Source organism: Lathyrus oleraceus, chromosome 2, assembly GCF_024323335.1.
Source record: "Lathyrus oleraceus cultivar Zhongwan6 chromosome 2, CAAS_Psat_ZW6_1.0, whole genome shotgun sequence".
In the NCBI taxonomy this organism is placed as follows: Eukaryota; Viridiplantae; Streptophyta; class Magnoliopsida; order Fabales; family Fabaceae; genus Lathyrus; species Lathyrus oleraceus.
The window spans coordinates 332,928,307-332,955,042 of record NC_066580.1 but is presented as its reverse complement, the minus strand read 5'-3'; the positions used below and the strand labels follow the sequence as shown (position 1 = coordinate 332,955,042).

At 40.1% G+C, this 26,736-nt stretch overlaps 2 non-coding genes across 2 annotated transcripts; both read left to right on the top strand.

Moving 5' to 3' along the window:
* The first annotated feature begins 15,314 nt into the window (after nt 1–15,314).
* On the top strand, nt 15,315–15,421 carry LOC127124698 (small nucleolar RNA R71). Its single transcript, XR_007804159.1, has one exon. It is a non-coding gene; the product is annotated as a small nucleolar RNA R71 (small nucleolar RNA).
* A 7,473-nt stretch (nt 15,422–22,894) lies between these two features.
* Nucleotides 22,895–23,001, top strand: LOC127125103 (small nucleolar RNA R71). Its single transcript, XR_007804563.1, has one exon. It is a non-coding gene; the product is annotated as a small nucleolar RNA R71 (small nucleolar RNA).
* The last annotated feature ends 3,735 nt before the right edge of the window (nt 23,002–26,736 follow it).

Sequence of the window (26,736 nt, the reverse complement as noted above, 5' to 3'; positions counted from 1 at the left end):
AATGTAAAGGCGTGAAGAACAAGTAAAGAGTGTAAAACAATTAAAATGAGCAATAAAGATAATGGTGAGAAAATTAAATAAAGTAAAGACAACGGCAGGAAATTAAATAAAGTAAAGACAATGGCAGGAAATTAAATAAAGTAAAGCATGACAAGGTTTTAAATAAAGTCAGGCATGGAAAGTAAAATAAAAAGGCGATCAAATTAGAACCTGCTCCAAACGGAGGCTTTAAATCTGGTACAAGGAAGTAAATAAACCTTTGACTTTGAAAATAAAGATGACGGCAAAATCAAAGTGCTCAAACTCAATTACACTAAGGTGCGATAACCCCTCGACGTGACGGATTACTACTTTTACAGATGATATTATAATCTTAGTGTTATAAACTAAGTTGGATGATTTGGAAGTGAACTAGAACGACCTATTTATAGAGGAACTCGGGAGCATGCAAAGACCAGGATGCCCTTCAACTGATCTTTAGTGGGAATGTGGAATTCAAAGGTGGAGCCCGCCACCCCTCCATGGCGCCCGCCATGTGAGTCAATGGGGAAGTTCATGGGATCGTGGCAGTTTCCTCCTGGTTGAGGGTTGATGTGTCATGGCTTCTCCTATAGCGGCCGCTATGCAGAACGCCACGAGTACAATATTTGCCGAAAACCCTAATTTTTTGGTCTTTTTGCTTCGTTTCTTCTACAAAGGTCCTGAAAGAGCTAAATACCTGAAAACAACACAAAAGAAAGCATAACACAAGCAAAATGATAATAAAGACCTAATAAACATGTGAAATCCGAGTCAAATACGCGGTGTGATTCAGTGTGATCAAATTCTCCCATACTTAAACCTTTGCTTGTCCTCAAGAAAAACTCTTTATAGCTCATGCAAGAGAAACAGTATCAACCAGAGTTAATTCAAGGCTAAAAAGAACTTATAAGTTTATTCAAGGAATGTATCGATAGGTACTAACGAATCAAACTAAGGATATTGTAGTGACACTTTTTGCAAATGCGGTCATAGGCTTCGTTCCTATACAAATAAATCCATATCACCCCACCATACCTAGGCCTTGTTTTCATCCTCTTCAAGTCCTTTTTCATTCAGGTGCAGTCACATTAAGCCTGTTATCCGTACATACTCATAGTAAGGTGACTGGTTAGTGATTATGATCTTAAGCATGGGGCTCTGGTACATAAGTTGGTGTAGCCCCTTTATTTAACCCAATTGTAGTTGTGGGGGATTGGATCGTAATCCACCCTACCAAGTTCAGCACCAGATACCTCTGAACCAACCAACAATGGACATATTATTATATGTTTTTTTTTCTGCATATTTCGCAAACCTCTTTATTTTGCTGGGTTAAATGACCGTGTGAGAGTCACCTAGCCCGAAATTTCATACAACTAGATAACAAAGCAGAAATTTTTATGATCATTCACTTATTTTCATCGGTCCACTACGTAGAGCATGCTTAAGCCGGAGCTGACTACAAGGATAAACTACTTAAGGACTTATTTGGAACAAAAATTAGGGCCACATCATATGGGGTATCGGGATCGACTCTTATAATCATGAAGCCTACGGTGTCAAGACGATATCGATTTTTAGAAAAAGTTTTCCCAAATCTTTTACATCCTGTCATATATCTGTCTTATAGCCTGAATATTCAAAATACACTATTTTCTTTGCTCACAAAATTTTTGGTAAGGCTAAAGAAATGGGAGAAGTACGGATACACCACACAGATGACTCGTCAAACACATGTTATTTTATTGAAAGAAAATCAAACAACTAAAACACACAAAACATACTGAAAATAAAGGAAAGCGATAAAAATCTCCTCCCACACTTAAACCGAACATCATCCTCAATGTTTTGATATGAGATAGGGTAGGAGTAACCTGAAAGAGAGAGAATTATGGCTGATCACCGACACCGTCACCGTCCTGGTCAGGATGCCTAGGTCGACGACTCCTGCTACGACGGCTAAGACCTTCCTGCAGCTGCCTAGAGTGACCTAAGAGAGACCCCTGGTTGGCCTCGATAAGTGCGATGTGTCGCTCATTAGCCTGTTGCTGGCGATGCTGCTCATTAGTGATCACAAGCAAGGACTCCGTGATAGTCCGATGTGAGTGATCAGTGCGCTGTTGGGAGGCTACCATAAAACTCATATTATCATTTGATTGTTGGTGTATGGTGTTTAGAAGGCCGTCACGCCTTTCTTCCCAAGCCAGGTGCTCGCGCCACATCTCCTCAGTGATGTAAAAACCGGGAGTGGTACCTGCAAAATGGTCAGAAGAAGAAGGTGCAGTGTGTGCAGGTGATGTAGTGTGTGTAGGAATATCATGATTAGGGGACTGGTCGCGCCGGTCATACTCATCGTCGGTCCCTTGCCTATCGTCCATAGGGACATTAGGTGGCAAAGAACCGGTAAAAGGTGGAGCATCGAGATCATATGCCCAGTTCCTTGCATGTCACACATCTGTACACTGAGAGCAAGGTAAAACAACACTCGGTATAGCTACATCATGGATCATGAGGTTATAACCTCCTGCTCGCCGCACCTTGCACAATTTCATATCCTTCAAAATTTTCAAGTTAATGGTGCAATGAGGGAGCGGTTCTAAGGTAGCTAACTCAGTGTTGAGATTTAGTGCTCTAGCAATAGAAGTAATTAATCCACCAAAAGAAATGGTTCCTCCTTTTTTCAAAATGGAGGACATATGTGCAAGCATAAAAGGAACAAGATTGATCCTTCGATTAGTAAGGCAACCCTGTAAAAATAGCAACTCGCGAGCATTTACTTTATTAGAATTTTCTCGACCAAAAATAGTACATGCCAAAAGATATCAAAAAATACGGATCGTCGGGTTATGAATAGTGGAGGCTAAAATTCCTTCAAAAGAAGTGGCAGCCACATTTGATAATCTATTCCAAAAGTTAAATGCTTCGAGTGCCCATTCTGTATCTAAGGGTGTCTCACAAATGGCACCCTCTCCGTAAGGCATTCCTAACAAACCTCCTAAGGCGGTGGTAGTGTACTCATATTCAACGTTGAACATTCTAAAATATACGGTACCAACCGTGCTAGCAGTGCCAGGATGAACGGTGTAAATTAGGGAACTCAGAAATTCCCTGGTCAGCCTATCATAGGTGGGTTCCTTATTAGCAAAAATCTCATGCAGTCCTAAATTATCTAGCATATGAAAAACACTATGATACGTCCCTAAAGTATACAAACAGTCTTCATCTTGCAACTTCTGTAAAATTTTGTTCTGACGCAATCCAGGTTTCCCTCCGCGAATGATGATATTGTTGAATTCTATTCCAGCCATTGATGGTGAGTGAAGAGAAAATGGGTTTTTATGGTAGGGAAGTGAAAATGGGATTGTAGTGGGATTTTGGTGGAGGAAATTGATGAGTGAAGTTTGGGAATGATAATGAGTTGGCGTTAGAATGATGAAGTTGGGAATTTTCGTGGACTTCAATGGAGGTGGAAGGAGGAAAAAAATGGGTTTTGAGAGGTTGAAGAAGACAAAAATGGGGGATTTAGGGATTCTGTCCCGTAAATGGTACAAACCCCATGGCGCCCGCCATGATGCCGAATTTGTTGTTCGGGCTGGGCTTGTTCCTTGCTCTTGGGCTACAACTTTTTCCTCATTTTGCAAAGGGGGGTGTACATAGGCTTCCATAACATGCTGCCTTTTTGATTTCGATTAAGCTTGATAAATGACAAAAATAAGAAAGTAAAGTAAAGTAAAAAGGAAACAAAAAACATAATAATAGTAACACACACACACACACACACACACACACACATACACACACATATATATATATATATATATATATATATATATATATATATATATATATATATATATATATATATATATATATATATATATGAATAGATAGTAATAAGTCACGGGTCGAGAGATGCTAGGAAAGGAAAAGCAAGCATAAAGTAAAAAAGAAAAGAAAAACAAGCATAAATAATAAGTCTAATAATGGGAAATAAGTAAAGCAAACAGTATCTCTCGGTCGGTGATATCATCAATGTCTAGGGAATAATGGAGTCTCCTCAACTTCGGATCCTCGGAGCTCTGCAATCTGGTATCTAAGGTCAGCGATCTCATTGTTCAGTATATCGGCTTCAGTGGCATGTGTGGCATCTTACACTTCGGCCTGCAAAGCAACGTCAGCAAGCTCCTGGCGGAGCTGGGCTATCTCCATACGAAGCTTAACAAGCTCAGAATGCATGCTTGGACTCTGAAGATTTGGATTATTGGTGAGGATTTTGATCCTGGTAGGTGCTGGATGATGCTCTGCTTCAGGTGGGATTCTATGCTCATTTACTATCTCGCCTTGGCCTTCTATGGCTGATGCGTGTTTTTCGCAAGTGTACGAATCACGTCAAAGTAATATAAAAGATTATCGAATCCACAGAGACCAAGTGTCAATCTATCAAACCTGTTGTTATGGTGTGTATCTAAGGCAACTATTTTTAAGGGTTTTAATAAGGGTGCAATGGTAAATAAAATTATAATTTTAAATAATAAATAAAGACAGGCTCGAATGTAATTCACGCAATCAATGATAATCCAGTACTTGTTAGTGGAACTACTTATGGGCAATGTTTTCTCCTTTGAAAAGAACTAATTTAACAGGAACTGTCGCTTTCGCGTATTCAGAACCGAGTTGTACTCTCTAATCAACCCCTCCTATTGTCACGGATAAAAAGGTGCGTACTGCGTTAGAGTAGTAAACCTATTTTTAAGAAATACAGTATCTTAACTAAGTTGAAAAGTATTTTAACCTGGACTTCTTAGCAAAAAGAGGTTCTTACGAACCAGAGTTTAAACTTCCTAACGCGTCCGAAAATCGTTTTAAAATCTCTTTTCTTTTTAATCTAAAATCTCCTAATAAACTAGACAAAGCGCTTTTGGCTGTTTTTGAAATAGTTAAAAACAATTACTTGAATTGAAAGATAAAATAGCCCTTAGGTGTTTCCACGAACAATTATACTGATTACTGGTTCAATTACGATCCTTACATTCTAACCTTTATAGAATTAGTTAGACATGATAAAGTAAATATTCTTTTTATAGTTTTTCATAAAAGTAATTTAAAGCGAGTGCGGATAATAAACAAAGTAAAGTGCGAGTGCAGGAAATAAACAACGTAAATGTGCGAGTGCAGGAAATAAACAACGTAAATGTGCGAGTGCAGGAAATAAACAACGTAAATGTGCGAGTGCAGGAAATAAATAAAAGTAAAATACGAACTTGAATTAAAATGGCGGCAGGATTAAGTTCCTCCAGAGTGCTCCAAAAACTCGAACCACAGACAGATTACAGACTCGATCACTCGATTGCAGAGGCACCCCGATGTGGAATGGCAACTGCTTTATAACTGATATATGCCTAGAGAATTCTAATTCTGGATGAAGAAAAACGAAAATCTAAGGTCCTATTTATAGTAAAAACTGAAAGCATGAAATGACAGGGACGCCCCTCCACTAAAAAGTGGAGGTTACTGATTTTGGCCTTGTGGCGCCCGCCACAGGCCTATGGCGCCCGCCATGGTCCCTACAGGGGATGATGGAGTGGGGATCGTGGGTCTTGACGGTTGAGGAGTGGTCTTGAGACGTGGCCACGTCATGGCTAACCCCATGGCGCCCGCCACGGTGGGTGCCGTAAGTGCAAAACGCTGAATTTCTAGGTTTTCGCCCGTTTTCACTCCTTTTTCGCTCCTTTTCCCGATTCGAGCTCCGATTATTATAAAAACCTGAAAACATAAGAAAACAAAGAAATAACAAAGCAAAACAACAATAAAAGCTAAGAATGCATGCGAAATCGGAGTCAGAAATACGGTGAATTTTAGTGTGATCAAATTCTCCCACACTTAAACCTTTGCTTGTCCTCAAGCAAACATTAAAGCTTAAGAAAATATGGTGTCAACACTTGTCTTTGGGCTAAAGGGATTCTAAGTTCAAGTCAGGATGCAGTGACAGATACTAACTAAGTGAACCAAGGGTACCATAGTAACACAAACACAAACTTCAATCCTATATTAACCACTCCATATCATCCCACAATACCTAGGCCTATCTTCTCATCTTTTTGTGTCCTTTTCATTCAGGCGCAATCACATTAAGCCCATTATCTGTACATGCTTCATAGTAGAGTGACCGGTTAGTGATTCTGATCCATAACATAAGGTTTCTGGCACATAAGCATGTGTAAACCTGTTTTATTTCGCCTAAATGTAGCTGCGGGGGATCGGATCGTAATCCGCCCTACCAAGTTCAGTGCCAGATACCTCTGAACCAACTAACAATAGGTGACTTGCAAATTTTTTTTTTTTTTTTTTTTTTTTTTTCGGTTTAAATGACTTTGTGAGGGTCACCTATACCAGAGTTTGCCTTTTTTTTTTTTTTTTTTTTTTTTTTTTTTTTTTTTTTAGTATTAGCACTGGATCATTCACTTATGTTCATCGGCCCCCTACGTAGAGCATGCTTAAGCCGGAGCTGATTGCTAAGATAAACTACTTAGGACAATTTTTAAAATGATAGTAAAGGCCAAGATGGTGGGGTTTAGGAGTGATTCCTATATTCAAGAGGTCTATGGTGCTAAAATGGTTCTGATGTTTCAAAAAGTTGACCTAGGTCACTACATCCTAATCTAAACCTGTCCCAAAGCCCAAAAAACATGTGAAACAACATCATTTTTTCTTTTTTAAAAATTTTCTGGTAAGGCTAAGGAAATGGGAAAAAATGAAGATGAACTAAAAAGACACTATACTGGTGACTCGTCAGACTCATGCATTATCTAAGAAAATTAAATTACTGAAAGGAAATAACTGAAAGGAAATAATTAACTAAAAAGGGAAATGACAGAAAGCAATAAAATCCCCTCCCACACTTAGATCGAACATTGTCCCCAATGTTTCGAAATAAGATAAGGGGGGTAACCTGAAAAAGACTACTGAGGAGGGGCACTGGTGCCTTCGCTGTCCTGATGTGATGGTCTGGAACGACGGGATCTACTACGATGCTGGTCCCTCCGGTCGAGTCGTGCTGATAAAGCAGCCTGAGCACTCCGAACCTCTCGAAGGTTACCTAAGATGGAACCCTGAGTGGCCTCGACAAGCTGGTAGTGTTGGCTGTTGAACTCTCTCTGACGGTTCTGCTCTAATGAGATATCGTTCAAGGTACGGCAAACGTTGCTATAGGCACGATCCGAAACCAATCGCGATTGTTGCATGAAGCTCATATTGTCCGTCAGCTGCTGTGAAATAGTGGAGAGAAGGCCATCACGCCTTTCTTCTCTAGCTGTCATATCACGCCACATCTCCTCGGTGACATGGAATCCAGGAGCAGTACCTGCAACAGGGTTAGAGGAAGATGGTGCGGTGTGTGACTGTGAAGGACGATGGGGGGACATGTGAGGGATGGGAGACTGCTCTCTCCGATCATACTCATCATCAGTGTCATGTGCCTCCCCATTGGGAATATTAGGAGGAAGTGGACCCAAAACACGTGGAGCATTAAGATCATAGGTCCAGTTCCTTTCATCACGTACATCAGTACGTCTACTGCATGGTAAAGCAACAGATGGGATAGCTACCCCATGAACCATCAACTCATAACCACCTTCTCTCCTTGCTCGGCACAATTTCATGTCTTTCAGAAATTTTAAATTAATTGTGCGAGGAGGTAGTGGTTCAAGTGTAGCTATCTCATCGTTCAGGCCAAGAGCCCGAGCAATATACGTAACAAGCCCTCCAAAAACAATCGGTCCTGTTTTGTTAGTAAATAAAGTCATATGAGCAAGCATAAACGGGACCGGATTGATGTGGGTTCTAGTGAGGCATCCTTGCAAAAATAGGAGTTCACGAGCATTTACCTTGTTTGGACTTTCCCGGCCAAAAATAGTACATGCCAAAAGAAGTCTAAAAACTCTTATGGCCGGGTTGTGAATGGTCGACGCAAGTATCCCTTCGAAAGAATTAATTGAAGAACTTGAAAGCCTTTGCCAGAAGGTAAATACCTCGGCCGACCACTCCGCATCCAAAGGTGCCTCACAAATTGCACCTTCCCTATGAGGGATTCCTAACAAACCTGCTAGATTGTCGGTACTGAATTCATACTCAATTCCGAACAGTCTAAAAATAACAGTACCAACAGTGCTAGCAGTGTTAGGACTGACAGTGTATATTAAAGAACTCAAAAACTCAGTTGTCAGTCGCTCATAGGTAGGTTCCTGATTAATGAAAATATTATGCAAGCCTAGAAATTCTAATAAATTAAAAACACTATGATAAATACCCAAAGCATACAGACAGTTATCGTCGACGTACCTAGTCGAGAGAATTTCTCGACTTTGAAGCCTCTGAATAATTTTCCGTTGCCTTTCGCCCGGTCTTCCATCACGAAGAAGAAATCCGTTGAACTCCATTGTTGAATGCTCCTTAGGTAGTGAAAATGGTAGAAAAAGTGGTTTATGAGGGAATGATAAAGTTTTGATTTTTTTGGTTTTTTGATGGATGAAAATGGAAATGGATGTTGGATATGTTTTATGGATGGTGGGTATTTTGGAAATGAGGGAGCTTTAATGGGGTTCAAGGAGGATTTGGAAGGTTGGAAAAATGGGTTTTTGGTGAAGAAAGGGATGAAAATGGTGGAAATGGGGATTCAGCCCCGTACTTGTTGTTGGTACGGTGTGGCGCCCGCCACAGGGCCTATGGCGCCCGCCACAAGGCCAATTCCTGGGTCTTGTGGTTTTGGATCCTCCTTTTGGGCCTTCTTGCACCTTTGTCTTCCGGGGGGTCTGAATAGCGTTTTTCTTCTTCTTTTCAAGGCTTGAGGCTTGCATATTTTTTTGTAAAGACAAAAATGAAAATATTTTTGTCTTATATTTTTTTTTTTTGCACGACAAAAAATAAAATAATTAAAGAAACAAAAGAAAAAGAAAAAGTTAACATTAGTGCATAATATGTATATATATAAGAAATTCAGAGTGCATGAAAATATAAAAGCTGCAGTAAAGTAAAATATGTCTGGAAATGCGATAAATAAAATACTAGGGTAATGCTGTCAGGGTAGAATGAGTCATGTGGTAGGCGTCTTTTCCTGGCTTGATCCACGAAACTCAGCTATCTCCCTCTGAAGCTCTTCAATCTCCTGATGTAGAGCATCGGTCTCTGAGGCATGAGTGAGATCAGAAACCTGCATCTGTAACTCTAAGTCTGCCACTTCCTGCTTGAGCAGGGCAGTCTCCTTACGGAGCTCATAAATCTGTGTTTGTAGGTCAGGTGGCTGCAGAGACAAATTGTTAGACATAACAGTGATCTGGGGAGTAAGAGGTGTAGGAGTGTACTCAGCGGCGGGAGGCGATTTCGGCTCTTCGATAGTCTCTCCATAACCCTCTAGAGCATAACTCCAATTTTCAGGATCATGGACACTGGTCATCAGCTGATCTGGTAATGTGAAATAGTGTATCGCTTCGCCGTCGATCAGCAGTCTAAACATGTTGGGCTCAAAAAAAGCCCTCCTCATTAGTCCTCTATCAAGACAAAAATCAATATCCAGGGTGGTGTAGAAGCAGAAGGTCCTGAGGTGCAATAACTTGCGAGACAGACCCAATGCAGTAGCAATCTGTGTAACAATCCCACCGACATGGATGATGCCTACGGATGATCTGGCAACACTAGCCAAGCCCTTTAACAGAAAGTTGCCACAAGCAACAGGGCGAGACTGAGTCGCACAAAACAGTAGGAAAATCTCCTCTTCACTTAGCAGTGTCTCTGTATCTGGAAAACCTAGGAAAGAATGTGCTAGAATCATCTGGAAGTACCTCAATGCAGGGTTGTGGATTACCTGAGAAAACTGGGTAGAAGGATCTTGGCTCCCTCCGCCGGATATTTTAGTCCAAAACTTTTCCACTTCTCTGCTCATAAAATACCCCATCGGTGTATCTGGAATAGCATCAGGAGTAGTCTGGAAACCTAGCAAATCACCAAACTCCTTGTGAGAGAATGAGTAGTCAATCCCGAACAACCTGAAAACAGCGAGTCCATCGGGTCCAGCCCAGGGGTCATAATGAAACGAGCTGAGGAACTCAAGAGTCAAGTTCCTATAAGTGTTGTTCCTGTAGTCAAACTGTTCCCACTGGAGTTGATGGCATAAAAATCTGACGCTTGGCTCTATCCCCAAGGCATCCATGCAGTCATGGTCAGGGTACCTGGTAGGAGCCATAGGGCGTCTCATGTGAACATAGTAACGCTCTCTCTGTGCATCATCTCTAAAGGCCACGTGCATGTCATCAGGGTTCTGCATTCTGTACAAGGTTAGCAAACAAGTCCTGAAAGCACATAAAACATTCAATCGTTAGTCCTGACATAATAATAATAATATAAACAAAATAAGGTAAAAGTAAAAAATAAAAAGTACAAAAAATAAGAAAAACCATGGGTTGCCTCCCATGCAGCGCTTGTTTAACGTCATTAGCTCGAAGACCGATATTTAAACATCATTGGAAGGATATGGTGGATCACTCAGAGTATGGCAGGTGTATGTTGTCGGGATGTCACCTCCTTCGTAGGGCTTCAACCTCTGTCCATTGACGATGAACGGTTTACATGTCTGGTTCTTGATTTCAATAGCACCGGATCTCAGGATCTTAGATACTTCGAAAGGGCCAGTCCATCTCGAACGGAGTTTACCTGGAAAAAGTCGTAACCTAGAATCGAACAGGAGAACAGGATCGCCTATTTTGAAGTCTCTTCTTATGATTCTTTTGTCATGCCAAGCTTTTGTTCTTTCTTTGTATATGATGGCATTTTCGTAGGCAGATTGTCTGAGCTCTTCTAATTTGTGGATGTCAAGGATACGTTTCTCACCAGCTGTCAAGTAATCCAAATTCAAAGTTTTGATGGCCCAATAGGCCTTATGTTCCAATTCAAAAGGTAAGTGACATGATTTTCCATAGACCAGTTGATAAGGGGTTGTTCCTATAGGAGTTTTGAAAGCGGTTCTATAGGCCCATAATGCTTCTTGAAGTTTCTGTGACCAATCCTTTCTAGATATAGAGACAGTCTTCTCGAGGATTTGTTTTATCTCCCTATTAGATACTTCCACTTGTCCATTGGTCTGTGGGTGGTATGGTGTTGCTACTCTATGCTTAACTCCATACTTGCTTAAAAGTTTATCAAATATTCTCGATATGAAGTGCGATCCTCCATCGCTTATGACTAAACGGGGTGTTCCAAACCTGGGAAATATATAATTTTTGAATAATTTGATGACTACTCTGGTGTCGTTTGTGGGTGCGGCGATAGCTTCAATCCATTTAGACACGTAGTCAACAGCTACTAAGATGTACTGATTTCCAAAAGATGGTGGGAACGGTCCCATAAAGTCTATACCCCATACGTCGAAGAGTTCTACTTCTTGGATATTTCTTAACGGCATTTCATTACGTCTTGAAATATTTCCTGTGCGTTGGCATCTATCACACTTGACAATGAAAGCATGGACATCACGCCACATAGTAGGCCAGAATAGGCCAGCTTGAAGAATCTTGGCGTAGGTCTTAGATGTGCTTGCATGTCCACCATAGGGTGCAGAGTGACAATGCTCAATTATATTATTTACCTCTTCTTCTGGAACACAACGGCGGAAAATGCCATCTTTACCTCTCTTGAAAAGAAATGGTTCGTCCCAATAGAAGTTTCTCACATCACTATAGAACTTCTTCTTCCGGTGGTAGTTTAGATCAGGGGGTATGATGTCAGCGGCTAGATAATTAACAAAGTCTGCATACCAAGGTACATCACTTATGGCTAAGGATTTTTGAAAATACTCATGAGGGTCTGGGTTATCTTCTTCAATGGTTTCTAGTTGGGCTATCAGTCTATCATAGGCAAAATCGTCATTTATGGGAACTGGATCAGGTTTCAGGTATTCTAGCCTAGATAGGTGATCAGCTACCACATTATCAGTGCCTTTCTTATCACGGATATCCAAATCAAACTCTTGCAGTAATAGAATCCATCGAAGTAACCTAGGCTTGGCATCCTTTTTGCTTAGTAAGTAACGAATGGCAGCATGGTCGGTATAAACTATAATCTTGGCTCCTACTAGATAAGATCTAAATTTGTCTATTGCAAAAACTACAGCTAGGAGCTCTTTTTCGGTTGTTGCGTAATTGAGCTGTGCAGCGTCTAGGGTTCTACTGGCATAATAAATCACATGTAACTTCTTATCTTTTCTCTGACCTAGAACGGCTCCAACAGCGTAATCACTGGCGTCACACATTATCTCAAACGGTTCTGACCAATCAGGGGGTTTCATTATAGGTGCTGAAGTCAGAGCTTCCTTCAGAAGATTAAATGCTTCAGTACATTTTTCATCGAAGATAAATTCAGCATCTTTCATTAAAAGACCAGTTAAGGGCTTTGTTATTTTGGAGAAATCTTTGATGAAACGTCGGTAAAATCCGGCATGTCCAAGAAAACTTCTTATCTCCCTGATAGTCTTCGGCGGTTTTAGATTCTCTATGACTTCTATTTTTGCTTTATCTACCTCTATACCTTTTTCGGAAACTATATGTCCTAAAACAATCCCTTCGGTGACCATGAAATGACATTTTTCCCAATTTAGCACAAGGTTTACCTCCACACATCTCTCCAGGATTTTCTCAAGGTTGACAAGACAATTTTTGAAATCTGATCCACAAACTGAGAAATCGTCCATAAATACTTCCATAATTCCATCTAAATAATCAGCAAAGATAGACATCATGCAGCGTTGGAAAGTTGCAGGAGCATTACAAAGTCCAAAAGGCATTCTTCTATAGGCAAAAGTTCCAACTGGGCATGTAAAGGTAGTTTTTTCTTGATCTTCGGGGTGAATAGGTATTTGGAAGAATCCTGAATATCCATCTAAATAACAAAAGTAAGAGTGTCTGGCTAGGCGCTCCAACATTTGATCTATGAATGGTAATGGGAAATGGTCCTTCCTAGTTGCTTTATTTAATTTTCTATAATCTATGCACATACGCCAACCTCCATCGGTTCTTTTTGCTACAGGTTCGCCCTTCTCGTTTTGCACGACTGTGATGCCTCCCTTTTTGGGTACTACATGCACGGGACTCACCCATTTACTGTCCGAGATCTGATATATTATACCTGCCTCTAGTAACTTAAGAACTTCAGTCTTAACTACCGCACTCATTATAGGATTTATTCTACGTTGGTGTTCTCTGGAAGGTTTTGAATCTTCTTCAAGCAAAATCCGATGCATGCATACGGATGGGCTTATTCCTTTTAGATCAGAGATCTTATATCCTAAGGCTGAGGGGTACCTACGTAAAACTTCTAATAATTGATCGGTTTCTTTTTGGTTTAAGGTAGCACTGACTATAACTGGACGATTCATATCTTCATCCAGAAATTCATATCTCAGGTTTTTAGGCAGTTCCTTAAGTTTTACGGTCGGTTTCATAGGGCAAGGCATAGGATCTGGGGTAAGAGATAAACATTCGTGAAGGTTATCATCAATGTAGGGTGTTTTATAATTGTCATCTTCCAAAATAAGGGTTGATGGCAATTTTATAGATTTATTTTCTTCTTCTTGTTCTAATTCCCTAATGCATTCTTCGATGATATCTAAGGCATAACAAGAATCTCCTATCACAGGTGCCATAAGAAATTTTGACAATATAAATTCTATCTTCTCTTCACCTACCTCAAAAGTTAGTTTTCCTTTTTTAACATCTATTACGGCTCCAGCAGTCGATAAGAACGGTCTACCTAGGAGGATTGGTATGTCGTCATCTTCTTTAATGTCCATGACAACAAAATCAGTAGGTATAAACAACTGACCCACCCTAACAGGGACGTCTTCAAGTATGCCTATAGGGTATTTAACGGATCTATCGGCTAATTGAAGCGACATCTTAGTAGGTTGTAATTCTCCTAAGTTTAATCTCTCACAAACTGCTAAAGGCATTAAGCTCACACTAGCTCCTAAGTCTAGAAAAGCTTTTTCGATGACATGATTCCCTAAAATACAAGGAATGGAAAAATTTCCGGGATCTTTATCTTTCTTTGCTAACCTATCTTCGGAAATAGAATTACATTCCACGGGTTTCAGATCTTCAAGTCTACGTTTATTCGTAAGTATGTCTTTGAGAAACTTAGCATAAGAAGGTATTTGGGTGATGGCTTCTGTAAAGGGGATTTCTACGTGAAGTTTTTCTATAACCTTAACGAATTTTTGATATTGATTATCGATTTGGGTTTTCTTTAATCTTTGAGGGTATGGTATTGGTGGTTTGTATGGCGGTGGTGGTACATAGGTTTTATTTTTAGGTTCTTCTCCTTTTTCTTGACTTTCCGGGGTTTCAGGCTTCTCTGGTTCCTTTTCCTCACTCCTCTCAGAAGTTTCAGGCTCACTTAATCTAGGGTTTAAAGGCTCCTTATAAGCGGTTCCACTTCGTAGAGTAATGGCATTAGCCTGCCCTTTCGGGTTTTGTTGAGGTTGTCCAGGGAACTGTCCTCCAGGGGTAGTCTGTGGGGCTTGGTTTAACGCTACCTGAGAGATCTGGGTTTCAAGCATCTTATTATGAGTAATGATTTGATCAACCTTGGTTCCTAACTGGGTAATTAGTTCGTTAACATGGACGCTTTGGTTCATGAACTCTTTGTTTTTCTGTTTTTGAGCAACGATGAAATCTTTTACAATTTCTTCAAAGCTCGGGTTTGGCGGTACAGGTTGCATAGGTTGATTTGTTCTAGGGGCTTGGTAACCTTGTTGTCTCGGAGGTGCGGTATTTTGAATAGGGTTATTATTTTTGTAGGAGAAGTTTGGGTGATTCCTCCATCCAGGGTTATATGTGTTAGAAAATGGGTTCCCTTGGGTATAGTTCACTTGCTCAGTGTTGGTTTCATTTAACAGATTGCATTCGGCGGATTGGTGTCCTTGCGTTCCACATATCTCACAATTCGGCGAAACTGCGGCTACAGTATTCGGAGTTGTACACATATGTTCGACTCTAAGGGCCAACGCGTCTATTTTAGCCTGCATCATGTCTATAGAGCTTAGCTCATGTATTCCTCCTTGGGCTTCCTTCTTTTCCACTGTCGCTCGTTCTACTCCCCATGATTGATGGTTTTGGGCCATATCCTCGATAAGGGCACTAGCTTCAGGGTAAGGTTTATTCATCAGTGCGCCACCAGCGGCAGCGTCGATGGTCATCTTAGTGTTATAATGAAGTCCATTATAGAAGGTTTGGATGATTAGCCAATTCTCTAAGCCATGGTGTGGGCATGCTCTTAATAGTTCTTTATATCTCTCCCAGGCTTCGAACAACGACTCTCCTTGGAGTTGGGTAAATCTAGTTATAAGGTTTCGAAGAAGAGCGGTCTTACTTGGGGGAAAATATCTAGCAAGAAAAACTTTCCTAAGGTCATCCCAAGTTGTTATTGAATTGGGTGGAAGGGAATCTAACCATGATAGAGCTTTATCTCTGAGGGAAAAGGGAAATAATCTTAAGCGTATCGCCTCAGGAGAAGCTCCATTGGTTTTAAAGGTGTCTGCTAACTGAAGAAAGTTTTTTAAATGTTGGTTTGGGTTATCAGTAGCGAGACCTGAGAATTGTCTCTGTTGCACTAATTGCAGCAGGGATGGTTTAAGTTCAAAATTATTGGCTGGGATAACGGGGTTTACTATACTGGAACTAGGTTCCTCGTTTGATGGTTGGGCGAAGTCCTTAAGAGGTCTTCGGTTTTGTTCTTCGGCCATAGCTATCCTATTCCTATGGAAAAATAAACGTGCGCGAGCGTAACGTTCAGGTTCAGCTAGAGGGTCTACTAAACTTCCGGCACTGCGAGTCTTTCGCATTGACCGGTGGGTAACAACCTTAGTCTAAACGGTATAACTACAGGGTAATGAAATTTGACGAAATTGGTCCCCGGCAACGGCGCCAAAAACTTGATGCGTGTTTTTCGCAAGTGTACGAATCACGTCAAAGTAATATAAAAGATTATCGAATCCACAGAGACCAAGTGTCAATCTATCAAACCTGTTGTTATGGTGTGTATCTAAGGCAACTATTTTTAAGGGTTTTAATAAGGGTGCAATGGTAAATAAAATTATAATTTTAAATAATAAATAAAGACAGGCTCGAATGTAATTCACGCAATCAATGATAATCCAGTACTTGTTAGTGGAACTACTTATGGGCAATGTTTTCTCCTTTGAAAAGAACTAATTTAACAGGAACTGTCGCTTTCGCGTATTCAGAACCGAGTTGTACTCTCTAATCAACCCCTCCTATTGTCACGGATAAAAAGGTGCGTACTGCGTTAGAGTAGTAAACCTATTTTTAAGAAATACAGTATCTTAACTAAGTTGAAAAGTATTTTAACCTGGACTTCTTAGCAAAAAGAGGTTCTTACGAACCAGAGTTTAAACTTCCTAACGCGTCCGAAAATCGTTTTAAAATCTCTTTTCTTTTTAATCTAAAATCTCCTAATAAACTAGACAAAGCGCTTTTGGCTGTTTTTGAAATAGTTAAAAACAATTACTTGAATTGAAAGATAAAATAGCCCTTAGGTGTTTCCACGAACAATTATACTGATTACTGGTTCAATTACGATCCTTACATTCTAACCTTTATAGAATTAGTTAGACATGATAAAGTAAATATTCTTTTTATAGTTTTTCATAAAAGTAATTTAAAGCGAGTGCGGATAATAAACAAAGTAAAGTGCGAGTGCAGGAAATAAACAACGTAAATGTGCGAGTGCAGGAAATAAACAACGTAAATGTGCGAGTGCAGGAAATAAACAACGTAAATGTGCGAGTGCAGGAAATAAATAAAAGTAAAATACGAACTTGAATTAAAATGGCGGCAGGATTAACTTCCTCCAGAGTGCTCCAAAAACTCGAACCACAGACAGATTACAGACTCGATCACTCGATTGCAGAGGCACCCCGATGTGGAATGGCAACTGCTTTATAACTGATATATGCCTAGAGAATTCTAATTCTGGATGAAGAAAAACTAAAATCTAAGGTCCTATTTATAGTAAAAACTGAAAGCATGAAATGACAGGGACGCCCCTCCACTAAAAAGTGGAGGTTACTGATTTTGGCCTTGTGGCGCCCGCCACAGGCCTATGGCGCCCGCCATGGTCCCTACAGGGGATGATGGAGTGGGGATCGTGGGTCTTGACGGTTGAGGAGTGGTCTTGAGACGTGGCCACGTCATGGCTAACCCCATGGCGCCCGCCACGGTGGGTGCCGTAAGTGCAAAACGCTGAATTTCTAGGTTTTCGCCCGTTTTCACTCCTTTTTCGCTCCTTTTCCCGATTCGAGCTCCGATTATTATAAAAACCTGAAAACATAAGAAAACAAAGAAATAACAAAGCAAAACAACAATAAAAGCTAAGAATGCATGCGAAATCGGAGTCAGAAATACGGTGAATTTTAGTGTGATCAATGGCATAGGCCCAGTTGGCCTGATTATAAACACAAGGTACCTAAGGGTCTGGTAAAGTAAAGTAGTGGATAGTCTCACCCTCGATCAAGAGCCTATATTGATCTGGGTGGAAAGAAGATCTCCTCATGAGGCCACGGTCCAGACAGAAGTCAATATTCATCAAAGTATAACTGCAGTAAGATGTTAGGTGAAATAACCTTCTATCAAGTCCTAGGGCGGAGGCTATATGGGTTACCGTGTTTCCAACATGTATAGGACTCACAGCGGAGCGAGCATTAAGATAGAGACTCTCGATTAGAAAATCCCCGCAAGCTACTCGACGTGACTGAGTGGTACAGTACATGAAGAAAATCTCTTCAACACTTACGTGTGTATCGGTGTCACTCTTCCCCAGGAAGGTGTGGGCAATAATTATTTGAAAATATCTTAAAGCAGGATTATGGATCTTGTTAGAGATTTGGGTGGAAGGGTCAGGGATACCTCCACATGTAATGTCACTCCAGAACTTTTCAACGTCTCTACTCAGGAAATAGCTCATGGGGAGCTCAGATGAAGCATCATAAGTAGTCTAAAATCCAAGTAAGTCACCGAAACGCTTGTAGTTGAAGGTGTACTCTGTCCCAAACATCCTGAAATTAATGTAGCCACCATCACTAGCGTGACCAACATAGGGCTCGTAGTTCAGCGATCTCAAGAACTCCAAAGTGAGGTTCCTGTAAGTCACATGCGTCACTTCAGTATACTCATCCCATTCCAACTGACTGCACAAATGCCTGACACTAGGCTCAATGCCTAATGCTTCCGTGCAGCTTGAATCAGGATATCTAGTGGGAAGCATTGGACGCTGGGAAAGCATGGCGTAGCGTTGGTCCTGTACTTGGTCACGAAAGATCATTGGCATAGTGTCGAAATTCTCCATCCTGAAAAGTTAGGTTAAAAACAGAGGTCACCTGAAATCCCAAATATTGCAACTGTATATATATATATATATATATATAATATATATATATATATATATATATATATATATATATATAATATATATATATATATATATATATATATATATATATATTATATATATATATATATATTATATATATATATATATATATATATATATAACATATGAAAATATAAATCGAAATAGTAAAAGTGAAGTAAAGGGAAAAGAAATCATGGGTTGCCTCCCATGCAGTGCTTGTTTGACGTCGTTAGCTTGACGATTTGAACTTTATATATCAGAGGTAGGAACCGGAGGGTCGATCAGAGTATGGCCAGGGCATTCTATGGGGATGTCACCTCCTGGATATTGCTTCAGTCTTTGTCCATTTACCACAAACGGATTACAGAAATTGTTCCGGATTTCAACTACTCTAGATTTGAGGATTTTGGAAACCTTAAAGGGGCCTGTCCATCTCGAACGCACCTTACCTGAAAAAAGTCGTAATCTGGAATTGAAAAGGAGAATAGAGTCGCCTATATTAAAGTCCTTTTTCATAATCCTTTTGTCATGCCATGCTTTGGTTCTTTCTTTGTATATAATGGCATTCTCGTAAGCGTTCTAGCGGAGTTCCTCCAATTTGTGGATATCGAGGATTCGCTTCTCGCCAGATGCTAGGTAATCCAAATTCAGGGTCTTGATGGCCCAATATGCTTTGTGCTTAAGTTCAAAAGGTAAGTGGCATGACTTTCCATAGACTAACTAGTATGGTGTAGTTCCAATAGGGGTTTTGTAAGCCCACAATGCTTCTGTTAGCTTTTCAGACCAATCTTTTCTGGATATTGAAACAGTTTTTTCCAAGATTTGCTTAATCTCGTTGTTTGATACTTCCACTTGACCATTAGTTTGGGGATGATATGGTGTTGCTACTCTGTGTTTTACTCCATACTTTCTTAAGAGTTTATCGAATATCCTGGATATAAAATGTGATCCACCATCACTTATGACAAGTCGTGGTACTCCAAATCTGGGGAAAATATTGTTTTTAAACAACTTGATGACTACTCTTGTGTCGTTAGTGGGTAAGGCTATAACTTATATCCATTTGGACACATAGTCGACGACTACCAAAATATACTTGTTTCCCATCGAAGATGGAAAAGGTCCCATGAAATCAATACCCCAAACATCAAATAATTCCACTTCTTGGATGTTCTTCAAAGGCATTTCGTCGCGTCTTGAGATGTTTCCAGCGTGTTGGCACCAGTCACATTGGACAATATAAGTATGGACATCACGCCATAGTGTTGGCCTATAAAGACCATCTTGAAGGATCTTAGCGTATTTCTTGGATGTGCTTGAATGTCCACCATAAAGTGAAGAGTGACAATCCTCTATCATATTTCTAACTTCTTCTTCCGGGACGCAACATCGAAAGATGTTATATGTTCCTCTTTTAAAAAGGAGTGGTTCGTCCCAATAGAAATGTCTTACATCTTTAAAGAACTTCTTCTTTTGTTGATAATTGAGGTCAGGTGGTATGATATCATCGGCTAGATAATTCACAAAATCAGCGTACCATGGTACTCTGCTAATCTCTGAAATTGTTCCAAGGTTGTCTCTATCAGGTTCAAGGGGAACAATATCTAACTTAGCTATCAATCTGTCATAGGTGAAATCATCATTTATAAGTAAATGGTCTAGCTTCAAATGCTCTAGTCTGGAAAGATGGTCAGTAACTACGTTTTCTGTTCCTTTTTTGTCTCGGATATCTAAGTCGAACTCTTGTAGCAAGGTTAACTTCTCCCAGTTTAATACAAGGTTAACTTCTACGCATCTTTCTAGCATTTTCTCAAGTTTAATGAGGCAATTCTCAAAGTCAAACCCATATACCGAGAAATCATCCATGAACACTTCCATAATTCCGTCGAGATAATCTGAGAAGATTGACATCATACAACGTTGGAAAGTAGCTGGCGCATTGCAGAGTCCAAACGGCATTCGTCTGTAAGCAAATGTTCCATAAGGACAAGTGAAGGTTGTTTTCTCTTGATCCTCGGGGTGTATGGGTCTTTGGAAAAATCCAGAATATCCATCCAGATAAAAAAAGTAAGAGTGTCTGGCAAGACGCTCAAGCATTTGATCTATGAATGGAAGGGGGAAATGGTCTTTCCTAGTTGCCTTATTGAGTTTTCTATAGTCTATGCACATACGCCATCCGCCTTCTATACGTTTAGCCACATGCTCGCCCTTCTCATTCTGCACGACTGTGATGCCTCCTATTTTGGGTACCACATGTACAGGACTTACCCATTTACTATCAGAGATCTGATAGATTATACCAGCTTCTAGCAGTTTAAGGACTTCCTTCTTTACCACCTCACTCATTATAGGGTTGATTCTTCTTTGATGTTCTCTGGAAGGTTTTGAATCCTCCTCTAGCGAGATCCTGTGCATACACATGGATGGGCTTATACCTTTTAAATCAGAGATGTTGTATCCTAAGGCAGAGGGGTATCTTCGTAAAACATTATGGAGTTGGTTTGTCTCGTCTTGGTTTAAGGTGGCACTAACTATTACTAGGTGGTTCATTTCTTTATCCAAAAACTTGTATCTTAGGTTCTTGGGAAATTCCTTAAGTTCTTGAGCTGGTTTTTGAGAGTTTGGTGAAAGGTCTGGAGTAAGGGCCAAACATTCGTTAGTGTGAGGTTCTGTTTCCTTTAGCTCGTCATCCTTTTCATTCGGGTTTGAAAACGGTTCGATCATAGGTTCTTCTTGATCAAATTCCCTTATGCATTCATCTATGATATCAATCGCGTAACATGCGTCTCTTATGATTGGTCCCATCAGGAACTTTGAAAGAATAAACTCTATCTTTTCATCTCCTACTTCGAAAGTTAATTTTCCTCTTTTAACATCTATTATAGCTCCGACTGTTGATAAAAATGGTCTACCTAAAAGGTCAAGGATATCGTCGTCTTCCTTGATATCCATGACCACAAAGTCTGTCGGGATATAAAGTTGACCGATCCTAACGGGGACGTCTTCTAATATGCCTACGGGATACTTAACAGATCTATCGGCTAGTTGGAGGGACATCTTAGTTGGTTGTAATTCTCCTAAGTTTAACCTTTTACACATGGCTAAGGGCATTAAACTCACACTAGCGCCTAAGTCTAGGAAAGCTTTGTCGATCACATGACTCCCTAGAATGCAAGGTATAGAAAAACTCCCAGGGTCTTTCTCCTTCTTAGCAAGTTTATTCTCGGAAATAAAGTTGCATTCCAGGGGTTTGGGATCGTCAAGCCTACACTTGTTGGTTAAGATGTCTTTGAGAAATTTGGCGTAAGACGGAATTTGGGTGATGTCTTCGGTGAAAGGAATCTCTACATGAAGCTTCTCTATTACTTTTATAAACTTTTGGTATTGGTCATCAATTTTGGTTTGTTTAAGTCTTTGTGGATATGGGATTGGTGGTTTGTAAGTTTTATCCTTGGCTTCTCCTTCTTGGTCGGTTTGTTTTTCGGGTTCCACTGGTTCCCCTTCTTGGTTGGTAGGTATATTTTCTTTAGAAGCTTTGGACTCGCTCATTGCTGGGTTATAAGGCCCTTCGTAAGCGGTCCCACATTGTAATATGATAGAGTTAGCTTGCCCTCGAGGGTGGAGTTGAGGTTGTCCAGGGAATTGTCCTCTAGGTGTAGTTTGTGGGGCTTGGTTTTGTGCTACCTGTGAGATCTGGGTTTCAAGCATCTTATTGTGAGTAATTATCTGATCAACCTTAGTCCCTAATTGCACTATCAGATCGCTTACCTGAATGTTCTGGTTTAGGAATTCTTTATTTTGCTGAGTCTGGCCTGATATAAAGTTCTCCATGATCTTCTCAAGGTTAGGCTTCTGGGGCACAACTTGTATAGGTTGATTTGGTTTTTGGGCTTGAAAACCTTGTGGTCTTTGAGGTGAAAAATTTTGGATAGGGTTCTGGTTTTTATAGGAAAAATTCGGGTGATTCTTCCATCCAGGGTTGTAAGTGTTTGAAAATGGGTTACCTTGGGCGTAATTCATTTGGTCGGTGTTCAGGTCGTTTAAAAGGTTACATTCCGCCGATTCTTGTCCTTTAGATCCACAAAGTTCACACTCTGTGTGGACTACCGCTGTGATGTTAGAGTTTGTAGAAATATGTTCGACCTTAAGGACTAAAGCGTCCATTTTCGCTTGCATCATGTCCATAGAACTTATCTCATGTATTCCACCTTGGGACTCCTTTTTCTCTACTGATGCTCGTTCAGTTCCCCATTGATAATGGTTTTGGGCCATATCCTCAATTAGGTCACAAGCTTCAAGATAAGGTTTGTTCATCAATGCGCCACCAACGGCAGCGTCGACGCTAATCTTTATGTTATAATGGAGTCCATTGTAGAAGGTATGAACGATCAGCCATTGTTCTAGGCCATGGTGTGGACAGACTCTTAACAGCTCCTTGTATCTCTCCCAAGCTTCAAAAAGTGATTCTCCTCGGTTTTGAGTAAATCTAGTTATTTGGTATCGAAGAACAACAGTCTTACTAGGGGGAAAATATCTAGCAAGGAATACTCTCCTAAGGTCTTCCCAGGTAGTTATTGAGTTAGCTGGAAGTGAATCTAACCACGAACGTGCTCTATCTCTGAGGGAGAAAGGAAATAATCTTAAACGAATCGCATCAGGTGAAGCACCGTTGGATTTAAAGGTGTCGGCCAGTTGGATAAAGACTTTTAAATGTTGATTTGGTTTCTCAGTAGCGAGACCCGCGAATTGGTTCTATTGCACTAATTGCAGTAAAGATGGTTTTAGTTCGAAATTGTTGGCAGGAATGAGGGGGTTTACTATACTAGAACTAGGTTCCTCGTCAGAGGGTTGGGCAAATTCCTTAAGAGGTCTCCGGTCGCGATTTTCGGCCATAGCTTTCTTAATTCGGATGAGTAAGAGGCGTGTACGAGTGTAACGTTCGGGTTCTACTAAAGGATCTACTAAATTTCTGGTACTAAGGGTTCTTTTCATTTACCGGCTAATAATTCCTTAGTCTAGACGGTGTAACAACAAGGTACGAAATTTGACGAAGTTGGTCCCCGGCAACGGCGCCAAAAACTTGATCAATGTATTCGCAAGTGCATGAATCGCGTCAGAGTAATATAAAAGATTATCGATCCCAGAGGGACCAAATCGTCAATCTATCGATTACTATTGTTATGATGTTTATCTAAGGCGGTACGAATGAGATATTGATGTCGCAAAATAACAGTAAATAAAGAAAATGATAAATACAGTGCAAATAAAGATAGGCTTGAATGTATTTCACGTCAGTTAAACGATGCTTTGATTGTCTAAATAGAACTACTTATGGGGCAATATTTTCTACTCTTGAAAAGAATCCATTTAACAGGAATTGTCGCTTTCGTGTATTCAAAACCGAGTTTACCCTTAAATTAAGGCCTTTTATTGTCACTTATAAAAGGTGCGCAGAACGCTAAAGTAGTAAACCTATTTTTAAGAAATAAGACTCGTAAACTTAGTTGAAAAGTGATTTTGATTCGGAAAGTTTCCCAAGGAGTTTCCTGATTTTAAATCTATAAACGCGTCCGAAAATAGTTTCAAAAATCATTTTTCCTTAAAGTGATAAAAATTCCTAGTTAAATAAGCCAGGGTGCTTTCGCACTCCTTGAGTAGTTAAAATTAACCAAGTTTGTTTCAGAAAACTCTAATTAAAAATCAAAACAGCCCCTAAAGCATTTCTACAGATGCAATACGTGAAACATCTCTTTAACCGTGATCCTTACATTCTAAACTTTGAAAGATTTAGCCAGACATGGTAATACAAACAAATACAACGATATTGAACATTATGAAAAGAAGTTTAGAATGTAAGGCGTGAGGAACAAGTAAAGCGTGTAAAACAATTAAAACGAGCAATAAAGATAATGGCGAGAAAATTAAATAAAGTAAAGACAATGGTAGGAAATTAAATAAAGTAAAGACAATGGCATGAAATTAAATAAAGTAAAGCATGAAAAGGAATTAAATAAAGTAAGGCATGGCAAGTAAAATAAAAAGGCGATTAAATTAGAACCTGCTCCAAATGGAGGCTTTAAATCTGGTACAAGGAAGTAAATAAACCTTTGACTTTGAAAATAAAGATGACGGCAAAATCAAAGTGCTCCAACTCAATTACACTAAGGTGCGATAACCCCTCGATATGACGGATTACCGCTTTTACAAATGATATTATAGTCTTAGTGTTATAAACTAAGTTGGATGATTTGGAAGTGAACTAGAACGACCTATTTATAGAGGAACTCAGCAGCATGCAAAGACCAGGATGCCCTTCAACTGCTCTTTAGTGGGATTGTGGAATTCAAAGGTGGCACCCGCCACGCCTCCATGGCGCCCACCATGTGAGTAAATGGGGAAGTTCATGGGATCATGGCAGTTTCCTCCTGGTTGAGGGCTGATGTGTCATGGCTTCTCCTATAGTAGCCGCTATGCAGAACGCCACGAGTATAATATTTGCCGAAAACCCTAATTTTTTGGTCTTTTTGCTTCGTTTCTTCTACAAAGGTCCTAAAATAGCTAAATACCTAAAAATAACACAAAACAAGGCATAACACAAGCAAAATAATAATAAATACTTAATAAACATGTGAAATCCGAGTCAAATATACGGTGCGATTCAGTGTGATCAACGATCACAAGGAAACCAGCATCAATATGTTTCTGCACTTCTTTTTTGATCTTCACTGCCATATCAGGATGCGTTCTTCTCAACTTCTGCTTGACTGGCGGGCATTCTGGCTTCAACGGCAATCTATGCTCCACAATCTCAGAATCCAAACCAGGCATGTCTTGATAGGACAAAGAAAACACATCTGAATACTCTCGAAGAAGATCAATCAACCCCTTCTTAGCATCTGGACATAGTCGAGACCCAATCTTGACTTCCTTCACATCATCCTCGAAACCCAAGTTGACTAACTCAATCTGCTCTTCGAACGGCTGAATGGTCTTTTCATCATGCTCAATAAGACGAGACAATTCATCACTCACTTCTTCATCACTTTCCTCCTTGGCCTCAAACACAGGGAATTCAAAATTTGGAGAAGGAGAAGGATCATTGTATTCAATGGGGTTAGGAACCAACCTGCATAATGATTTGATATTTTGATTTTAGAGAAGTGAATTTGTGACCAAATATTATGCAGATGGACAATTATATTATTTATTTATGTTTTTTGTGATTACCATCTTCAAAATAGAGCAAAAAGTAAAAACAAAACATCACAGATGTGGATGAATAGAATTAATTTTATTAATGATCAATTTCAAAATGCACAAACAATGTTCACTTCTCCCCTAGGCATATGAGAAGGATTTTTGAAAACATATAAAAGCAATTACTTAGATCGATGCAAAATAACAGGAATATCAACAGCAGTCCAATTTTTGCAAGCCTTTCCATGCGTCACAAAATTGGTGCAGTCTTCCTCTTCGTCGTCCTCTAGCACAACAGGTAAGTGTTGTTCATTGCCACGAATGAACCCTCCGCTATGGAAGCTAAGTTTCATATCCTCAGACCTTGTAGTTGACAAACCTTGTTGAAAACCCAAACCAGTTCTACCTTTGTTGTCGGAGACCTCTACCACGCGCCCCCACTGATCAATATTGCCTTCTTCAACAATCTTCTTTGCATCTTTCAATGAGGACATAGGTGCCCCAACTCTCTTTTCAGCAGCAATAGATAAGGCTTGGAACGGGTCCTAACCTCATCCTCAGCCTCAACATAAGAGAAAGATGACATGTGACTGACCAACAATGCCTTCTCCCCACCAATAATGACAAGTTTCCCATTCTTTACAAACTTGAGCTTCTAATGCAATGTGGAGGTAACAGCTCCCGCCTCGTGGATCCATGGCTTTCCCAATAAACAACTGTAGGCCGGGTGGATATCGATTACTTGGAAAGTAATATGAAAATCACTCGAACCTATCTTCACTAGAAGGTCCAGTTCACCAATAACTGTTTTGCGTGAACCGTCAAAAGCTTTGACGATTACACCACTATACTTCATGGGCGCTCCTTGATATGATAGCTTTGACAGAGTTGACTTTGGTAACATATTCAATGAAGACCCAACATCGACCAACACATTCGACAGAGCGTCATCTTAGCAGTTCATGGAAATATGCAAAGCCAAGTTATGATTCTTACCCTCCTCAGGGAGTTCTTCATCACAAAAACTGAGATTGTTGCAGGAAGTGA